The sequence below is a fragment of the Gymnodraco acuticeps genome, unplaced genomic scaffold (genome assembly GCF_902827175.1).
Source record: "Gymnodraco acuticeps unplaced genomic scaffold, fGymAcu1.1, whole genome shotgun sequence".
In the NCBI taxonomy this organism is placed as follows: domain Eukaryota; kingdom Metazoa; phylum Chordata; class Actinopteri; order Perciformes; family Bathydraconidae; genus Gymnodraco; species Gymnodraco acuticeps.
In genome coordinates, this window is record NW_022990700.1 from 317464 (window position 1) to 337837 (window position 20374).

General features: G+C 39.3%; 1 long non-coding RNA gene across 1 annotated transcript; it reads right to left on the minus strand.

Annotated features, from left to right (window-relative positions):
• Positions 1–11356: 11356 nt before the first annotated feature.
• LOC117556063 lies at positions 11357–13255 on the minus strand. Its single transcript, XR_004570490.1, has 4 exons — positions 13177–13255; positions 12904–13057; positions 12705–12815; positions 11357–11531 (listed from the first exon to the last, which is right to left on the minus strand). It is a non-coding gene; the product is annotated as an uncharacterized LOC117556063 (long non-coding RNA).
• Positions 13256–20374: the final 7119 nt, after the last annotated feature.

Consider the following 20374-nt stretch of genomic DNA (forward strand, 5'->3'; position numbering starts at 1 on the left):
CTTGCTCTTTAAAGTTTGGGTTTTTAAATGACAGTCTGGAGAGTTTCATCATCCACCTGAGTCTCATGTGGACTCTGGAGGCATTTGAGAGTAGTCTGAGAAGGAATGGGAGCGAAAAACAAGAGTCAATGACACTCACTTCTGCACCTACTTACAAAGCACACTTGTTATACAGCACCACTCTCTTCTCTGAGTGAGAGCTGATCTGAGTGCTGATTGTGTGGGATTGTGCAGAGCGAACTGCAGTTTGGATCAGCATGGTCACAGTCCTGTTATGATTTGGCCTCACTTAGACATGGAGCTGGCAGGGCGTTTTCACCCTCTAAATCATTATTCAGATTAAGATGTATTTTTCACTGATTCACATACAGTATATGCTCCATAAATGACCCACTTTCCTCATGTATCTTCAATTGCAAAGAATAGTCTGCGTCTGCTTCCATTTTTTCCTCAAGCGATAACTCAGGTACCATTAGATGCAATCTGTTTCAAACACACACACACACATTTACACTTCATCCCTTTACAGGAGAAGTTATAGTGTATCTGTTTTTAAAGTTAAACAAAGTCAATCCCTTCAGAAGAAATGCCGTTTTCACGACATGCTTCATGTAAGTCTGCTCTCACGCTCCATTCTTCAATAGCTAGGTTCATGAGATTTTGCTGCCAAAGCATTTTGCTTCACTGCCCGTGCTCATGCAGCAATAATCTATCAACAGCCGTTTTTTGCTGTGTTAGATATTGTAGGAATATTTCTCCAAGGGATAATAATCAAAATGATGATCTAGAGACCTCATTACTGCTGAAACAACAGAAGAGTTATGTGGTAAAATGCTGTTGCCTGAAACAGTGTGTGGAGAGTTGATCTTATTTGCATAAAACAAGTTGTTACTGTGCTACTTTGAGCTACAATGACAAATAGCCTTCAAATAGGCTTCCTTTCAGAAGTTAAAGGGATAGTGGAAATGGAACCTCAAATAGTTTCGTTTTAACTTATATACAAGCATAATTACGTACCAAAACAATCACACCTGATTACAAATATATAATAATTGCCTTACGCATGTTAGAAGCACTTTATTGCAGCTTCCCCGAAGTTTTTTAGAAACGAAATGTTTCTCAGCCTAACCGGAAGTGACGAAAACTCAGGAAGACGATACGATAACAAACCATGGCGTCTATGCAGAATGAACGTGGAAGGGCAAATATACCAGACAAAGAAGAAGGATTGTACGAGGTATCCAGTGATGATAGCGAGTCAGAGACATCCTCTCGGCTTTCCTACGAAAATGTCGTTTTAGGAACTGAATCTGAATCCGGTTCAGTAAGCGACGATGGTGACAATATTGAGCCAGACGATAGACCATTACGTCCTTATTTGTTCGAGCCCGAGGTGATGGTTCACGGCATGGGCAATGGCGAGGATGACCAGGACCAGGCGCCAGATGATGCACCCCTACGCACAAATAATCTTGACTGGTAGGTCCCTAAGCATAGCTCACGCATCTTAAGATCACCTGTAGCCTTTACAAATATTAATCATTGTTAACCAGTTAAGGCCGAAGGTCCCCCCAGTGGACCCCTCCCACCGTTTTTTCTCTCACATGTCTCAGGGCTTCTTAACATTTATGAAACTATTAATGTTTCATACCCTTTTTTAAAGGTAAGAAACTCCGCTAACTGACAATAAGAACAATTGTTAGCTAGAAAAAACACAAGAGTAATACCAAGCCTTTGAATTAGCATTGAGCGAAACAATGCTAACGCTTTTTTACACACAACACACGGTAGAAATGCCCTTATTACTATCTTAACTGCACAAACAAGATATACGATTTAAAGCTGAGACTCCACAGATTCCACACATGTAATGTCATCACTGTAAGACTTCGAATTCCTGGAGCTATCAGCCAGAAAAGAGAAAGTAAACAACATCCGGTTCCACAAATATTACAATAATTACGTCTTACCTTTTTTGATTTGTGATCAAAAGTTGTGTTCAACGGAATAAAAACGCATCTCAAGGTTAATCCAATGTCGTTATGTCACGTAGAATTTTTCTGTTGCACTACAGCCATACAAAACACATCTATTCACCATAATAAAGGTCGGCTATTCACATGCAAATGCTATTGAATGTCCGCCATTGTTTGTGCCCGTCTTCCTGAGCTCTCGTCATCACCCGAAGATTCCCGAAGTATTTCGTTTCATTGAGAGGGCGCAGTAAAATTGAAAATAAAATGAAACTAGGCGGATGAAATTTAAAAAAATTGTTTAATATGCTTCTTTTTAATAAAAATACATAAGTTAAACCCAAAATTCGCGGATTTCCACTATCCCTTTAAGATGGCGCTGCCACGGGTGGCTGCCTGCTAGAGTTGCTCGTAACATTGTGTCTGTATTTTGTTACTCTGGCACAACAATTTCCTTCAGGATGGATAAAGTCTTATCTTATCTTATCTTAGCCGTGTTGTTGGATGCCCAATAGCATCTAATGATTATGAATACTTACCAAGCCCTTACCACCAGTAAAGTGAATGAAAAGAGATGGCATGCTGAAAAAGCAGTTACTAACGAAAACAATAATTTACTCGGCATTTGCTATCTGATACATGCACTCATTAAGATTCATGCAGGTTCTACAAAAATAAGCTGTGAGTGACAAGCTACCAATTAAAAAAGTATTAAGTACAGCAACAGACCTGACAAAACACAATCCCCCTATTAATAAGCCTCTTGTGAATGGCTGGCGGCTGTTGTTAAGTCAGCACTGTGTGGGCCTTTTGGGAAAACATGTTTAGAAAGTGCTGCTCTCACATTTCAGTCTCCATGGGGAGAACATTAATTTGTCTTTCTTTGCCTGAAATCCATCCGGCCACAGATGACGTGCAATATTTATGTAGTAGATACACATTTAGTTGATTGTGTTTGCATTTGTTTTTTTAATAACTAAGGTATGACCATGCTTAATGGTCCTTTGAGGCTGAATTCGAATGAGCACCTGTGTTTCGATGACAGATCTGCATGCCTGCATATGCTGCTGCAAGATCAGACCTCAGCATGGCAGAGAGAGTCAAATGTATTAAAGTATGATCAAGTGTAATATCGAAAACCCTGTTGTGCTTTGAGAGGGAGTGTTACGGCTGCTGTTTGTCTGCTCCTTAATCTGTCTGGGATTGTTTGCAGCTATGTGCGTGTGTGATTATGCAAATGAGCTGTGTGGTAGCCCCAACATCATTGGCTGCCCATCTCCTGGTCCGCCTCTGAAGATGGTGATTGGATCGCAATCGCAGCGCACAGCCGGCGCACACCTGCTGGGGAGGAGTACAAAAGTTGCGGACTATCACCACTCTGGAGGCTCTAACATGTGGACAGACGCCTCTCGCTACTTGCTCTAATATAATTCTGTTAACTGTGGTTAAACTTGTGTGATTAGTAGTGTCTAGATTAGCTTAGTTAGAGTGTAGAGTAGTTTAGTTAGTGTTTAGAGTAGTTTAGGACTTTGTGACTGTTGCCTTTTAGTTTAGCTGTGTGTTTTGTATATATTTCCTGTGTTAGTCTGTACCACTTTTAAAGTGAGGTTTTGTTTCGTTCTTTATTTAGCATATTACTATTTATTTTCCCTGTATGCCGTTAGACTCCTTTTGAGTCCTCCCTTAGTTTGGTTATCTGTCAACCTGTGCCCTTTTGTTTGTTTCAGGCTGCCTGCCTTCCATTTTGTTTACCGCTGCTATTTAAAATAAATCACCTATAATTATACCAATACCAATCTGGTTGTGTTTCTTCCCTTTAGTTCCCCTAGCCTAATAGGGAAGGTAACAGGGAGCATTGGGAAAGGAGCCTCAGCCACAGCTTGTAATGTGGCTTGTTAAGCAGTAATAGAGGTTAAGACTCCAGCATTCCTCAGTGCAGTCCAGGTCTCCTCACTGCTACTACAACTCAGATAGATGATAATCTCACAGGACATAATTCACTTCCCGTTCCAATAAGTGTTAAGCTACATTATACTAAAAAAAGCTATTTCATTTGCATGCAGACAGAACAGTTGTGAAAGTTCACGCGAGACAATAGGTCAGTATTCAACAGAACTAAAGATACCACAGAAAATATTAATATAGTTTATAAAGTTTAAATGATTTAGATGGTTTGAAAAGGTGTTTTGGTACTTTGAAAAGAGTTCATAAACAACAAATGATCTGTCGCACAATGGATGTAAACACTTTTCAGAAAAACTCATCTAAATCAACCAGAAATGAGTTTTCCCTTTCTGATTATTTAATACAGCTCCATTTATCTGTGCTGCGTTCACATAATTACCTCCTTAGCAGCGCAAACACGTTTGAGTTGGAGAGAGAGAAAGAAAGAGAGAGAGAAAGGTTTTTGGGGCAAAACAATCTCTCTCCCCGCTGGGCAAGGTGGGTGGTTGATTTAAAATATGCGAGTTAATGCTCTCCTTGTTGTTGCTGTTATTGTGTGCAGGCTGGAAGTGAAGGTCCTATTTCCATCATGTTCTGTATTACTAAACCCCGCCTAATGCAGACGTACTTCACTTCAGTTACTTAGAAACACACAATGTGTAATTTATTCTGGTTTAAACAGGAAGTTGAGCAGCATTATTATGCTTATGGATACATTTTTCAGCATTATTTACATGTAGCATCATGTTAATGGCTACCATTTATGAAAATGTTTTGATAAAAAGCTTTGTCACTATGTTGAAATGCACTATTTCCCCATGTGAAGGATACAACAACAACAACTGGAATTGTGCTAACCTAGGGGTCATCTGCAATTCGGGCTGTGTGTGGAAATAATTCAAGCTCGGGTTGACAATACATCTTGCATAATGTGTTGATACATTCCTTTCATTCCAATATGGGGTTTTCAGTCTCTCCATTCCTTGTGTTAACACATTGTGTACAGCATTGTGCAGATATGATACCACAATGAAAAAGAGAACACATTTATCTTTTTGTATAATATGGACCCAAAACATTTAATAATGCAAAGAAAAAGAAAAAGAGTTTGTGATATAAGAAGAAGCTTTGATGTACCTCCGACTTCTAACAGATAGGCTTCTACTTGTAAAACACTGCCATGTGTTGCTCGGTCATCATGACATGCTGAAAATAAAATAAACAAAACATAAATAGCAAGACTGGAAGTAGAAAACCACATCAGACCGGCAGACAGATTTCCAGACAGCAGGAAGAAATAACTAGTTTTACATCTTCTAATCTGACATCTAACTTTACGTCTGGACTTGTTTCTCTGTTCTTTTTGTGCCTGTATATTTGGCTTCCTGTCGACACATGCTGAACATCATTCCTTTATCTTTTGCGCTGCATGGTATTTATCATTGTATTTTTTACAATTGACAAACAAATATTTTAACAGGCTTTAATAATTAAAAGAAAAATCCATATACTTAAAAAGATGATGTAATGTGTATGTTATAATCATCATTTTGTATTCAAATGTTTGCTTGATTTGAAATGAATGATGTGTACAGAATAGCCGCATTTAATATTATATTATTAGACAAACAACAATATTCAAATGATCATCAGCATTGCAAATCCAAGATGTGCAATGAACTCAGCGACCCATTGCTCGTGAGATGGTGAGTGTTGTCTGCAAGCTAAAAAATGATTAACCCTCAAATAAGTGAGGCGCACTCAGGCCTCTGAAGAGAATATGAAATCTGTGTTTCCTGCTCACAACGGTGCGTGTCATTTGGTCAGTGTTGAAGATGACTGAGCTCTCTGGCATTTATTAAACTGAGCCAAACCAAACAGGCTGGAATTGGTCCTTAATGAAGCAATATGTTTGAAGAGTAGTGAGCAACGATTATACAAAACAACATTAAAACAAGGTTTATTAGAAGTTTCTAAATCATATAAACTCTTCATGAACCCCTCTACTGAGAAATAGGGTTTTTAGGTTATGGTGTTTTAATTGGTCTCATTTCATCCCAGTGTTGATGTAAAAATTATCCCTAATGCAATTTAATCAGAGCTACTAATGATGACTTCAGAAAATGAACTGGGTCAGTGTCTGGTATTCTGTTAGCTGTACGCCAAATGAAGGTGATTATGTACTGTAGGTCTTAATAAAACAGAACGTTTTAGCAAAATACAAAAACATACTCCAGCAGTCAGTTAGCTACACCAGGTTGATAAATATAAACTCTAGTTTATTGTTCTGTCCAGCAGAGCGTGGTTCACATACTTAGCTGATGGGATCCAGCTCACGCTTACCAAACTACCTGACCCTACAAAGCGACAGGGACTATGGGATGTTTATTTTTTGCCTTTCACTTATCATGATTGGCTGAAAAGTGTTTTTAAAGATAAACAGAGAGAATCAACCTCTGCCAACAGTATTACAAAAATGAATCAATGTCAGTGCCTCAACAATGCAGCACAATAACCTTTTGACATTGCACGTATATCAGCCATAAAGTGTCTCGATCCATAGGAATGCTCTAATGTCTTCCATTTTCTCGAAAGGGTTGTTGACAGCTTTTATCAGAACATAAATACAGAGCAGGGTTTCTTGGAGTATTGCTCCATAACTGTCGTCGTCAGAGCCTTGACCTTTTCAACTTTACTTGATACTCATGTCTGCCTCTTGAGATGCCGATCTACTCCTGTCTGAATGCATATTTGTTCAGTTCTCTAACAGAAACAACTCTTAAAAATGTCTGTGATTTAATAGCATGCAGTGTATGCAAGAGGGACATGAATCTTGGCAAAACCATGACTTTCACAGTACATCTTGCCAAAATGTGATAACAAAAGCATTAACAAGTGCCAGGTGTTTTTGAGCTTCTAACAGGACCACTGTAAAATAAGTCATTGTTATCTTGAAGTTAATGTGATGTAGTGATATAAGTTTCAGCAGTGAGTCAGAATAAAGTCTCAGCTGTGAGAAATGGGGCGAAGCCTGCGAGCTAGTTCAGGCAGTCAACTCGAGCACTTATGCTGCATTCATACATAACGCCCCCTTGCCACTCTACAACCAACCAAACAGTCTCCTTAATATGCCGCTCTATTTAACCTGCCAGATCTCTCTCCATGCATTGCTTGCTGCTGCTATTGCCGCAGCTACCTCTACGTCGCTGCTGCTTGCTGCCCCACCACCACCCCAGCTTCCACCCCAGCTTCCACCTGTAGGCTCGGGGGTTAGTTATTTAATCATCACTAATCGTGCTATGTATATCTATGGAGTGATGATGCCCGAGCCTAGTCGCCAAACTCAACTATATGCTGCTTCTAATAAACATGTTAAAGGAACACGTGAGTTGTCTGACTGAACTGGACTTCTTCACTCGTACTTTGTCGTGACCAGGAGTCATGGATGAGTTTTCCTCAGCTCATTTGTTATTGTGGATAGCACTCTAATCACATGCACATGCTCACAATCAAGCAGTATCTGGAAACACACACACACACACACACACACACGGGTGAAATGATCCATCAAATTACTGAAAAGGGAAGCAGGACAACGTGTTTGTTTATCGTCCGGGTCTGAAACAGAAATAAATGGCCACTTTATCAAAGTTGGCCTTAATGCACACAACCATCCATTCAATTTGCCGAACAACATGCAAACATAAATACAAAAAAGTTTGCTCCACAGTAATAGTCACATGTCAGGAAGAGTAATAAATCATTAGTGCTAGATTCCACCAGAGTATTAAAAATCTGTGGAGCAAAACAACGCTTCTTGCCAATGGGGAAAGTCGATAGTCCAAATGAGTGATTATGCATGTATCAGTGCCCGCTGTAATTGCAAAGTAATAGCTTCAAGTTAAGGTTGACCTATTGGGTGGTGAAACATGATAAATGTACTTTTATCTTTTTCCAGGGAAATCAGAGAAACCCACACATGTTTAGGATTATTCATTATTTTCTACTGGTGCTTCTTCAGGACAGAAGTCTGTATTAGCACGACCGCTCATGTGATTTCACTTGATAAATCAGGACAGAGGCTTTTTATATCTGAACTTGTCTCGTACTGGTTCTCCTCCTACAGTATATACACATATTGGATTTTATCTGGCTAACTTCAAAAGAGTTGTTCCTCATTGTAATTGCTTCCCTTAGAACATCACAGTTATGAATGTACCATGTTAATTCACTGAGCTGATGTTGTGAAGATATACATTAAAATAAAACCAGTGACTTCAAAGGTGCATCACAATCACAACTCCAATGATAATCAAAAAGACAGGAGGTTCTACTACCAGCCTGAATCGCCCCTTCACACAAATTCCGTTACTTCTGGTTCTCCTTGCTGCTAATATGACGTTTAACCTATAATCACTTTTCTTTAGCTCCTTGGTAGAAAGCAGAAGTTAAATATGAATAAAACATTGACATATCATCACCTTTAAAGGTAATATTGCACATACAGCCCTATAGTACCCTCTGAGACAAGACAGGACCCTCCATTGTAGCACCAGCAGGCCTTCTCATGATCAATCAGTTTCGCTGTGAACTGTGTAAGAGCAAATCTCTCATCGTGTCGAGGTAGCATAAGGAACCACTTCTTCCCCTCAGCTGTCACCTTGCTGAACTCTGCACCTCTGTGACTCAGGGTCACCAGTTTTGATCTTTGGCTGTTAACAGGGTATATAGAAAGCCTAACTGCACTGTAAAGCTAAAGTGGTAACACTTTACAATAAGGTACACAAAATGTGCTTAGTTACTATAAGGAACTACTAGATAGTTAATGGTTAGTTAATGAGTAGTTTCTCAGTGGCTGCGATTGAGGAACTGATGGTTAGTTACTGGTAAACAGACTGGGGGGTACTGTATTAATGAATCATTCGTTAATGGTTAGTTAATGAGTAGTTCCTCAGTGAACATATGGTTAGTTACTGGTAAACAGACTGGGGGGGTACTGTATTAACGAATCATTCGTTAATGGTTACTTAATGAGTAGTTCCTCAGTGACTGCGATGGATGGTTAGTTAGTTACTGGTAAACAGACTGGGGGGTACTGTATTAATGAATCATTCGTTAATGGTTACTTAATGAGGAGTTCCTGAGTGAACTAATGGTTAGTTACTGGTAAACAGACTGGGGTACTGTATTAATGAATAATTCGTTAATGGTTACTTTATGAGGAGTTCCTGAGTTAACTACTGGTAAACAGACTGGGGGGGTACTGTATTAATGAATCATTCGTTAATGGTTAGTTAATGAGTAGTTCCTCAGTGACTGCGATGGATGGTTAGTTAGTTACTGGTAAACAGACTGGGGGGTACTGTATTAATGAATCATTCGTTAATGGTTAGTTAATGAGTAGTTCCTCAGTGAACTTATGGTTAGTTACTGGTAAACAGACTGGGGGGGTACTGTATTAACGAATCATTCGTTAATGGTTACTTAATGAGTAGTTCCTCAGTGACTGCGATGGATGGTTAGTTAGTTACTGGTAAACAGACTGGGGGGTACTGTATTAATGAATCATTCGTTAATGGTTACTTAATGAGGAGTTCCTGAGTGAACTAATGGTTAGTTACTGGTAAACAGACTGGGGTACTGTATTAATGAATCATTCGTTAATGGTTACTTAATGAGGAGTTCCTGGGAGACTTTGATTGAAGCAATGGTCCGCTGCAGCAGGGCACTTTTAAACCTGCCATCTTCGGCTGGCTTGGGTCCCACCCTGGATCAACTGGTGGAGGTGGATCCGATTTACCTTACCATTACTTAGGCCGTTTGGGTACGGTAAACTCAAGGAACGCAATCAAAAACAGTAGTTACCCATTACCTAATGATTACCTTACCGTTACTAAAACAGTAGTTACCCATTAACTAATGATCTGTGTGTGTCTCTCTCTCTCTCTCTCTTCAAAATCTATTTAAAACTCATAACAAACAAACAAAATGTCCAAAGTTGTCCTAAAAATATAGCCATACTTATGCAAACAACATTGAATCTGGACTTGACATTATTCTGATTAGGCCTAGCCTACATTGCAAATAAGCAGACAGCGCTGCTTTTCACACACACACACCTTGGGTTTTGAAGACTGATAAATCCGAAATGGATGAACAAACTTTGCAGCCCAGTTTCCCAGCTTTGCAGTCTCTCCACGGGTATTCCTCTTGTTTCCTCCGCCACATCTCCTCCGTCCATACCTCTGGGAAAGGTGAGCTTGAGCTAGTCAGGGGAACGTTGCTAGCGCAGCTAATTATCCACGTCTTTAGGCGGCTCTTCCAGTGGCGTAGCCATGAATTATTGTGTGGGTGGGCCTGGAGAAATGTAGGTGGGCCAGGGGGAGACATATTAAGCGTGGGGTCTGAGCTGAAACTTCATTAATTATTTTAATTATTTTTTAATGCACTAATTGAACATAAGCATAAATTAGCAGTGAAAACAAAAAACATAGGCACGGCGGCCTCAGAATGTGTGTAAAACTGACATCCACATAGGGTACACAACGGTACTACTACTTTTATCGATAGCGCTTATGCTTATGCTCCAGGTTCAGTACCAACCACATCATAAAGTACGCGGACAATACAACAGTGGTGGGACTCATCAGGGACAACAACGAACAGGCCTACAGGGAGGAGGTGAAACATCTGACAGACTGGTGTAACACCAACAACCTGATCCTGAATGTCGATAAAACAAAAGAGATCATTGTCGACTTCAAGAACAAAAAGCACTGTCACCCACCACTCCACATCAACGTCACAGCAGTGGATCCAGGCTAGAAACATGTTTATTTCTGCTGTAAAGTTGGGCATTTTAACATGGGGGTCTATGGGAATTGCTCCTTTTTGCATCCATCCCCTGTCGGCCACTAGATGAACTGCAGTTTGTGGCACTTCCTTCTGGGCTTCCCGGCTCTGCGCTATGAAGCGCTGATTGGCTGTGGGTGGGCCAGACGTGCATGTGGGTGGGCCCAGGCCCACCCGGGCCCACCCACAGCTACGCCACTGGGCTCTTCTGATGATGTATTACTAGCAGCTTCACTTGTAGCTTCGGTGCTAGCCTCTTTCTTCTTGTGAATTATATTCTTTTTAGAAAATAAGTCAAGTAAAACATGTTAGCCTGCCATTATAGAGCTTTTTCGTTAGTGTTCTTGAGGGAAAGAGCTGCCGCAAAATCGGCGGGCGCGGCGAGCTGGCTCGTCGTGGGTGTGTCAGTGACCGCGGGGTCACGAGCGTGATGATGAATCATACTTTTTTAAGGAAATCGTTTTTATTTTTTATTATAATTACTGTGAAATGTATTATGTTTTCGTCATTATTACAACAAATACACACTTGCAACTGATAACACTGGCAATGATTTTATATTTATTAGAAAGATCATGCTCCAAATAAGTGGGGCTACGGCACACCCCCGCGTCCAACGTCCACTACACCACTGCTTAACACCAGGTACCTCCTACTCAAAATTCCCAGCGTTCGTTGAGCAAAGATGGCTGCAGAACCCAGGGTGAGGATGCTCGGAGTACATAGCCTGAATGACACCTCTTTTCCCATCTCCTACGTATCCTGAACACAAAAGTGAAACATCTGATCTACAGAAGGCTGTAAATGTAATAATACATTTGATTTCGATCATTTGTATGTATAATGTTATGAATGATCTGCTATCTTCAATACTATGGTTAAGTGATATTTAAATTCAACTTTAAAAAATCTATATACAGGCTGTCACCATATTTTGGAATTGTGAAAAGACTGGCAAGCCACTTCCCTTATTAGCTCTACAGTTACCTGGATTTTATTCCACCAGCCCTGCAGATATTACAATAGCCCACAAACCTCAATAGGCATGATTCCTAAAATCCCTAAATCTGTTGAGTTTTTTTCACACATCTTAGTCCTTCTTCTTAAAGTCCTTAAAGTTTTAGTTTAAAAAAGAGATACTTTTTAAATGTTGTTCTATAATGATTAAATGTCAGTGAATAACAAAATGTTTAATTATATAATTTTTACATCTCATTGAAAAAAGGTGGTTGCTAACTTGATCAGTGGCATACTGTGACAATAACTGGGACTTCAGCTCAGCCAAACTTAGCAGACAGACCAAAAAAGTGTCAACGGGGCAAAATATTTAGCTACGGATAAACGGCTGACTACTGTGACAACAGCAGCTGGCTATGGAGTGCAACTGTTGCATGAAATGGCGGCAACCACCACACAATTACATTACAGTTATAAATATATTAATTTAGAGTTTGTCTTTAACTGTGTGAGACTACTGATACTCACATTGAGCACTAGATAATTGTCTGTTTGGAAGCTGCTTTAATATATTAATGTGAGTCAAAAGTCAATTGTACACATATATTCCTGCTTACATGATGTAGTGGGACATCCTGGTATTTTTAGTTGAAACTGCAATATCCAAATTGCAAGAAGCTGCAATTATTATTTTTCAGCTAAATTTGAGAATACAAAATTATTTCCTTTTTCTTCAGTAAAATCTGGACTTTCACTCTCTCTAGATCGAACCAATTACAGGTGGCAGCCATCTATAGTTTAGATTACTTTGAAAAAAATAAATGGTGACAGCACTTGATTGTCTAAAGCTAACTGAGTGACGTGCACTGATACATTTTTGAGGAAATATAATCTATCTCACAATCTATGTAAGCACTGAAAGCATCTGAAGCAGAAATACAGAACTTCTTTATCTACAGTATGTCATTGTATGCCAACCTGAACAATCTTTGAATTGCGTTCTGCAAAACTGACAAGACGAAATGCAAAACATGGTGGACATCTCCTCGCGATAGGACTCGGAATGGTCAAACCAATTTGTGTCCACACCTGTAATAAGAAAGTATAAAACAATAAGCCTAAGGTTTAATTTAGCAAGCTTATTTAAATTGAATTTGTAAAATACAATATTTCTTACTCAATATCCACAAAAAGTGTGCCTTTTTCCGGAAAGTGTCCTGGCTTACGGTATTTTTTACTTTCCAACAAACCAGAGAAAGCGTCAAATATGCCATGTCTCCGGCGTCCAGAACTACCTCCAAAAGAATGTTCTGGAGCAATTCTTGCGGTAGCTATGGACATATTTGACAAGAACCAGGTTAACAACAGAACTGAATTTCAAAACAAATATTTGTGTATATTTATATATTGATATGATCCTTCTTCATAACCAACCAAGATAAGTTGTTACCTTAAGAATCCAGCAACATGTCTTTCTTGTGTCCACCATATTTTTTGGACGCTCAGCTCTTTTATTGAATCCAACCACTTAAAAACACAAAAACAACCAGAAGATGATGCAGGGCTGGCTAAACTTTACTCTAGTTATGGTTGGGCTGATGGACAATGTCATCGTGCATCAGCCATGTATGACAGCCATCGCCGTTGGATACCTGACCATCATCACATCATGAGTTAAAAGGTGCCCCTCCCCTCCCTGCCCCACAAGATCGGGTAGAGTTTCCGTTTCGTAACAGTTAACTGTGGTACTCACATTACTTTAAACAGCCATAAAGTGAGAGGATAAGCTCAGGTCGATGTATAATAGTTAAACAGCTGACTCCATTATTGTAACACGTATTAAAGCAGAAATAACAAAAAAGCATTGGTAAATGAAGCGCAGAGTTTAGTTTGAGCCGTGGACCCGGAGCTGATCAAGCACTGCCGCAGAGGACATCGTCAATGTCCAGTTGGGTACACATCGCCCAATTGTAACTTGAACATTTGTTGAAATTAAAGACTTAATGCATACTAAAAGTATTTATTGAGCTGTAAAATACATTGTACGACTGTACTTCAACACCAGACTGCATTCGTTCCCTTAATGATCCCCTTGATGATAACAAGCTAAGGCATGTAGCGACACTCCCCCACTAATTAAGTTTAATGTGCAAATCCGTTTGAGTTGAGTGTTTTCAGTATGAACACAAAGTCTGACAGCACCTGCTAATGCAGGTTAGCCCTGTTCACTAGCTGTTCCTTCTACACTGAGCAATGGTCAGTCTGTCACATAATTCACTGTAGTCCTACCTCCTTACTTCCCAAGTCAGACACTGTGTAGGAGGCCAACGTACCTCTCTTTGCAGTCTTTCCTTTTGTCTTCTTCGCTTTTTTTCCTCTTTTTTTCTTGCCGTCTTTGTTTTTCTTGTTCTTCTTCTTCCTCTTCTTCCCTCTGTCTGACGAAGAGGATGAGGAGGAGGAGGAACTGGAGGAATTGGAGGAGGACGAGGAGGTGGAGGATGAAGAGGAGTTGCCTGCCCCTATTTGGTCACCTTCAGAAGTAACTGGCGCCTTAACTGATGCCATTTTTAGAAGGGCCAAAGCTGAAACAAACAAGAGGATTAGAACATATCTATTGTTACCACTAAGGGTCAGAACATTTACAATAATCTTTAAACCTTATATTGTGTGTTCAGAGTTTCACGCAGATCGGTGAAAATTCATAGTGTTTTTCACTAAATTTGAAATAGTGAAAAATATCGTGACCTGAAATGTTAGGTAACTGAAACAATTTGTTCTTTAGGATTTATGGAATATGTGAGATCATTTTCATGACTCTAGTTCAAACGGGGCATGTGATATGCCTGTTCCAAGTTTCCCCCGAACAAACGGACTCAACATATTTTAACAAGTGACTGTTCTTTCCCTCTCAATCCAACCCTCCACTGTCGGTTGATAAGTGAGAGAAGTGAGCTGGAGCCTGATCTGTCAAGCTCCACCCCACCATTTGGTGCTGTCCGTCCTATATGCTTGTCATGATATGTTTGCAGTGAAATGACTGAATCGCTGATGCAACTAGTCATCTGAAAGCATGTATGGCCTCATGGATTGTGATGAGAAATGTTGTAGGGCTTGGTGTATGTGCCTGTTTTTTTTTCTTTCTCTAAAGCTATCAGATGCCAATAAGTAATTATTTAATCATTATTGTGCATGTGACATCTTTAATCCACTATACGTTTACATATTGTTTTTTTACTGCTATCTGCTAAGCAACTACTTATTTGTAAATGGTACACCATCTGAGACTGAGTGGATCCTTAAAGTATGCTTAACATTTGAAAGCAAACACTTACCCATTTCCTTTGCCACAGTGTGGGAGCTGCATGGCTCTTCCTCAGACTGATCAGCCAAATCTTTGGCCGCTGTAACATTATGGAGCACAGAAAGAGTTGTTGATGTAGAGAGCATTACTATATCGAAATATGTTAACTTCATTGGAACTATTTCAAAATTGGATATCTGAAAAGCCACTCTTGAATGAATGTATGAATGTACTGTTTAACTATATTTTCATTACATATCGCTAGGGATGGGTATCGTTTGAAATTTATCGATTCCGATTCCGGTTCCGGTTCTGCTTATCAATTCCGGTTCTTATCGATTCCCCGTTTCGATTCCAAAATTGTAAAAGAAAGGGGTCAAACGTTTAGATAACAAAAATATCTTTATTCTTTTCAGCTTTAACTGAAATTGTTACAAATAAAAAATATACATGCAATACAAATGTATTGCACAATAGCTGTGCTTTATTTTAACTGAGCTATGCCTGTGGCAAGCTATTAACACTGTGCCCAATTGTCTTTTTATTTTTTAGTGTAGTGGAGCCTCACTTCAGAGCGTTTACCGCGACCCATCTTTGGTGTTATGAAGTGACTGAGCTCGTGAACTGTCTACGGGAGGGCGGGGGGAGCCTCGCTGCGGGGCAACTGTGGACCTCTGTCGCCTGTCAGCGCAACTTACATGATGCCGTTTAAAAAAAATAAGGGCGGTGCCGGCCGTCAGCGTACCGAGCCGGCCGTTCTGTGATTCTCCAGGTCCGCCCTGTATTCCACCGGGTCACCGCGGTACAGACGGACCCGCTGGAATACAGGGTCTACCGCGTTTAGGAACCGTTAAGCAGAACCGAAAAGGTGTATTTTGTACGGGTACCCGGTACCCGGCATTTTCTTATCGGTTCTCATCTGGAACCGATTTTCGGTTCCCAACCCTACATATCGCCCAATACTGTGTTAAAATAAAAATACTCTCGTTTCTAGCGCCCTAATGTCATTTACTTATTTAAGAGTTAAGATAAAACGTTAAACCTTCGTAATTGAGATATTTCAGAGTTTATTTGACAATTTAACCCATAACAACCCAGACCCATTTCTACTTTTGGGGAAATTAAGGGGAACATAATGTAGACTAAATACATAGGCGGCGCGTGAGGCTCAGGTTTGGGAAGGCTAAATAACTTTTTTTTACCTGACGCTGCCCGCCTCCGGCGTCTGAGATCAACTCAATGAAAGCACCGCCTGCTGACCAATCAGAGCTCAGTGTGCGGAGTTTAAATCGATCAAGTCATATTACAGGATAAAGGAAATACAGTTTAAACTGCCGTATTATGTAACACGTGGGTCCTCGTGGTATAGCTAGCAACCTCAAATCAGATAGCACAGAACAAAAAGTGTAATACATGTGTCAATTGAGATGATTTCGTGAAGCAGTGTTACTGATTTCTAAAATAAAAAAGAAATTTCAATTCTTACTTACATTCTGACACTAAACGCTTAGGGGGCCCCATCCTCTTTCGCTTGCTTCTCCACGAGTCCATTTTCAGTTCTAAGCGTGAAGACTAGACTAGAGCTTAGACTGTACATATAAGATGTAAAGGTTGAGTTTTATCCATAGACTGTATATATAAATGGACGTAGGGTCCGTGACGTCACCCATAGGATTCTGCAGAATTGCCGAGAAGCCGTTAGTAGGCGGAGTCGGCCACTAACGGCTCGACAGTGACGTCAGAGTTCAACTCCCGCCTGTTCCAAATAAGGGCAAAGAGGCGGAGCCGAGGCGGGACCTGCTACCACCGAGCTGGAAGTTCCAGAGCTAGCTGAAGCTACCAAGCTAAGTTAACATGCTCCCCATCTGCACACTGCCGTGGCATTTTACGTTTCTAAGGTAAACGGACATGAAACTATTCAGCAAAACTATAAATAATAATCTAAGTTATTGAGTTTTTAGCATAATATTTCAGAATCTTAAAATCCCTTAACGTTTGTATGTAATTGTGCTAAATTCAACCCTGGAATCAAGCAAATATTAAGTTTGCATGACATTAGTTATTTATATTTTGATATCACTTAATTATACGTTTAATATATTTAAGTCAAGCTAAGGTACATGGTAGCTAGTTAGCGCTCTTACCTGTGAGGCCTCCTCCAAACAGCATAATAACCAGACTGTATCATTAAAACTAAGTACCAGTTCTAGATCCTTGACTTTAGACAAACAATTCAAAAGACAAAATGTATTTAAAGACCAATCTTTATTTGAATGTGCCTCTTAACCTGAGATATTAGTTATACAGTAATAGTATTGACAATCTAAAAAAACTGAGCAACTCAACAGTCAACTTTATGTTTCTTAAAGCATTTATTATTTTCATTTTCCCCCTCTCATATTCAGTGTGGACGGATTGAGACAGCGTGGTGTCCAGAGAGCAGCAGAGACTTCAGGGAGAAACCTCCGTGTGATGGAGCTGATACCAACTGCACAGGCCTAGTCTGTCACTTTATTTGACTAAATGTGTTTACTTATACATTTAATAGGTTTACACCTTCTGTCCATATGTGCTTTTTATTTAAAACATTTGATTAACTTTTGGTTCACATTTCAATAAATTGTATTTGTATTTGCACTCCTTTTGTCCATTATTCTTACTGAAAATGTTAATGTAGATTACACATTCACATCTGACTGAAGATTGGCCCCATTTATTTGTGACGTTGCAAACTCTGTGGTACAAGGCACAAGCGATAAGTGAGGCAAATAGAAATAATCAGCTGATGGAGTGTAGATGTGGAAATAGGTGCATTCGATCAGCTGACTGTTTTTACAATAAAAGTAGTTTCTTAGTGTACTGGTCTTAAAATCTCATAACATCAGCTTTTAATGTTCCTCTTGGATGTTCTTGACCCTCAGAGAAGGAGAAAATGTCGTGTCTTTCAGGCATGTCCTTTCCTAACAAAAATGACAGGAAACATAAAACATATTATTGCAGAACAAGTGTGTTATTTATGAAAGCGGTGTGTTTGTGTGTTTAGGGGCTGTAGATATAATTATTTTGTAATTGTAATGTTTTTTTTTTATTTCAACAGTGAGCTACAAAGACAATCAGATTATGAATGAACAGTATAAAGTTCATCAACATTGAAATATATGTTATTATCAAAATAATATTTAACTGTTATCAAAACGTAGTGCAACTGTAGAAGCTTGCTCTGTTGTCTCACTGAAAGAATAACTTTTACCACGTTTTTTCAGACAATATTGAGAGATAAATAGTAGCAGTTCTCACTATGTGTTAAATATCTTTGCCTTCAATACATTAAATTAGAAAGCTGACAAAGTCATATTGCTTGTTAACATCTAAATGTAACTTTTTGCATGGAAAAAACCCTCAACTTAACTGACCTGATCTAGTATTTAGTATTGTTTAATGGAATGTAGTGTATTCAAGTCAATACTTCATTCATTTAAAACCAATATATTTCTTGATTCTTTGTACAGTATGAAAAAAGAGTCTTTGTACCTGTGCTGAAGTTCACTGCTGTGAGGAGTCCAGTTCTGTCTCTCACTCTCTGGTCCAGCCTGTCTGCATCACCTGGACACCTTAAACAAACAGATATATATGTAAAGTACCATGTGTACAAACAATATAACTTATTCTCTTCTGTTGAACATGTTGGATTGTGTATTGTCCAAGGAAGGAAACTTGAGTGCACAGGGTTTGTTTGTTTGTTTACTGCTTAAGGAATGGTAAGGTAATCATAGGTAATGGGTAACTACTATTTTTGATGCATTACTTTACTTGAGGGGACACACTGCTTAAGGAATGGTAAAGTAATCATTAGGTAATGGGTAACTACTGTTTTGGTAACGGTAAGGTAATCATTAGGTAATGGGTAACTACTGTTTTTGATGCATTACTTTACTTGAGGGGACACACAATGCTTAACGAATGGTTAAGTAGGCATTAGGTAATGGGTAACTACTGTTTTTCATGCATTACTTTACTTGAGGGGACACACTGCTTAACGAATGGTAAGGTAATCATTAGTTAATGGGTAACTACTGTTTTAGTAATGGTAAGGTAATCATTAGGTAATGGGTAACTACTGTTTTTGATGCATTACTTTACTTGAGGGGACACACAATGCTTAACGAATGGTTAAGTAAGCATTAGGTAATGGGTAACAACTGTTTTTGATGCATTACTTTACTTGAGGGGACACACAATGCTTAACGAATGGTTAAGTAGGCATTAGGTAATGGGTAACTACTGTTTTTCATGCATTACTTTACTTGAGGGGGGACCCACTGCTTAACGAATGGTAAGGTAAGCATTACTTAATGGGTAACTACTGTTTTAGTAACGGTAAGGTAATCATTAGGTAATGGGTAACTACTGTTTTTGTTTGCGTTCCTTGAGTTTACCGTACCCAAACGGCCTAAGTAATGGTAAGGTAAATCGGATCCACCTCCACCAGTTGATCCAGGGTGGGACCCAAGCCAGCCGAAAATGGCAGATTTAACAGTGCCCTGCTGCAGCAGACCATTGCTTCAATCAAAGTTTACCAGTAACTAACTAACCATCCATCGCAGTCACTGAGGAACTACTCATTAACTAACCATTAACGAATGATTCATTAATACAGTACCCCCCAGTCTGTTTACCAGTAACTAACCATCAGTTCCTCAATCGCAGTCACTGAGGAACTACTCATTAACTAACCATTAACTATCTAGTAGTTCCTCAGTAAGCAGTAACTAAGCACATTTTGTGTACCTTATTGTAAAGTGTTACCGTTAAAGTTGTGCCTATCTTCAGGGAAAGTATTTCCTTCAACATATCACAAATCTGCTGGTAATGTGTCGGCTTTTAAATCTTAGTCACTGTTTACTATTTTATGTGTGCCCTGTTCAGGGGGACCTAGACATAACATCACATCTGTAACTCCCCACTCTTCCCACTGCTTAGAAAGGACAGCTACTCAGTATCAGATTTTGAATTAATCAAATCAAAGTTTTATTTATATAGCACATTTATAAACGATTTTTGGTCGAGCCAAAGTGCTGTACATATAATAAAAATAGCCTACAGTAGGGACACTTTACAGCAAATACAACAGCACAGATTGATTAAATTAAAATATTTGAACAGATGAGCCATGGCCCAAACAACAAACAGAAGTTAACTTGATCAAACCGTAATTTGCCGACTGACATTGACAGGTCTGTTACCTGACCTCTTAAATTAAAAACAAGAGGAAGAGGTTTTACAGCACATACAAAGTGCTTTTTACCCCACATAATTGCTTTTAAGTGTTGAAGGATTATAATACAGC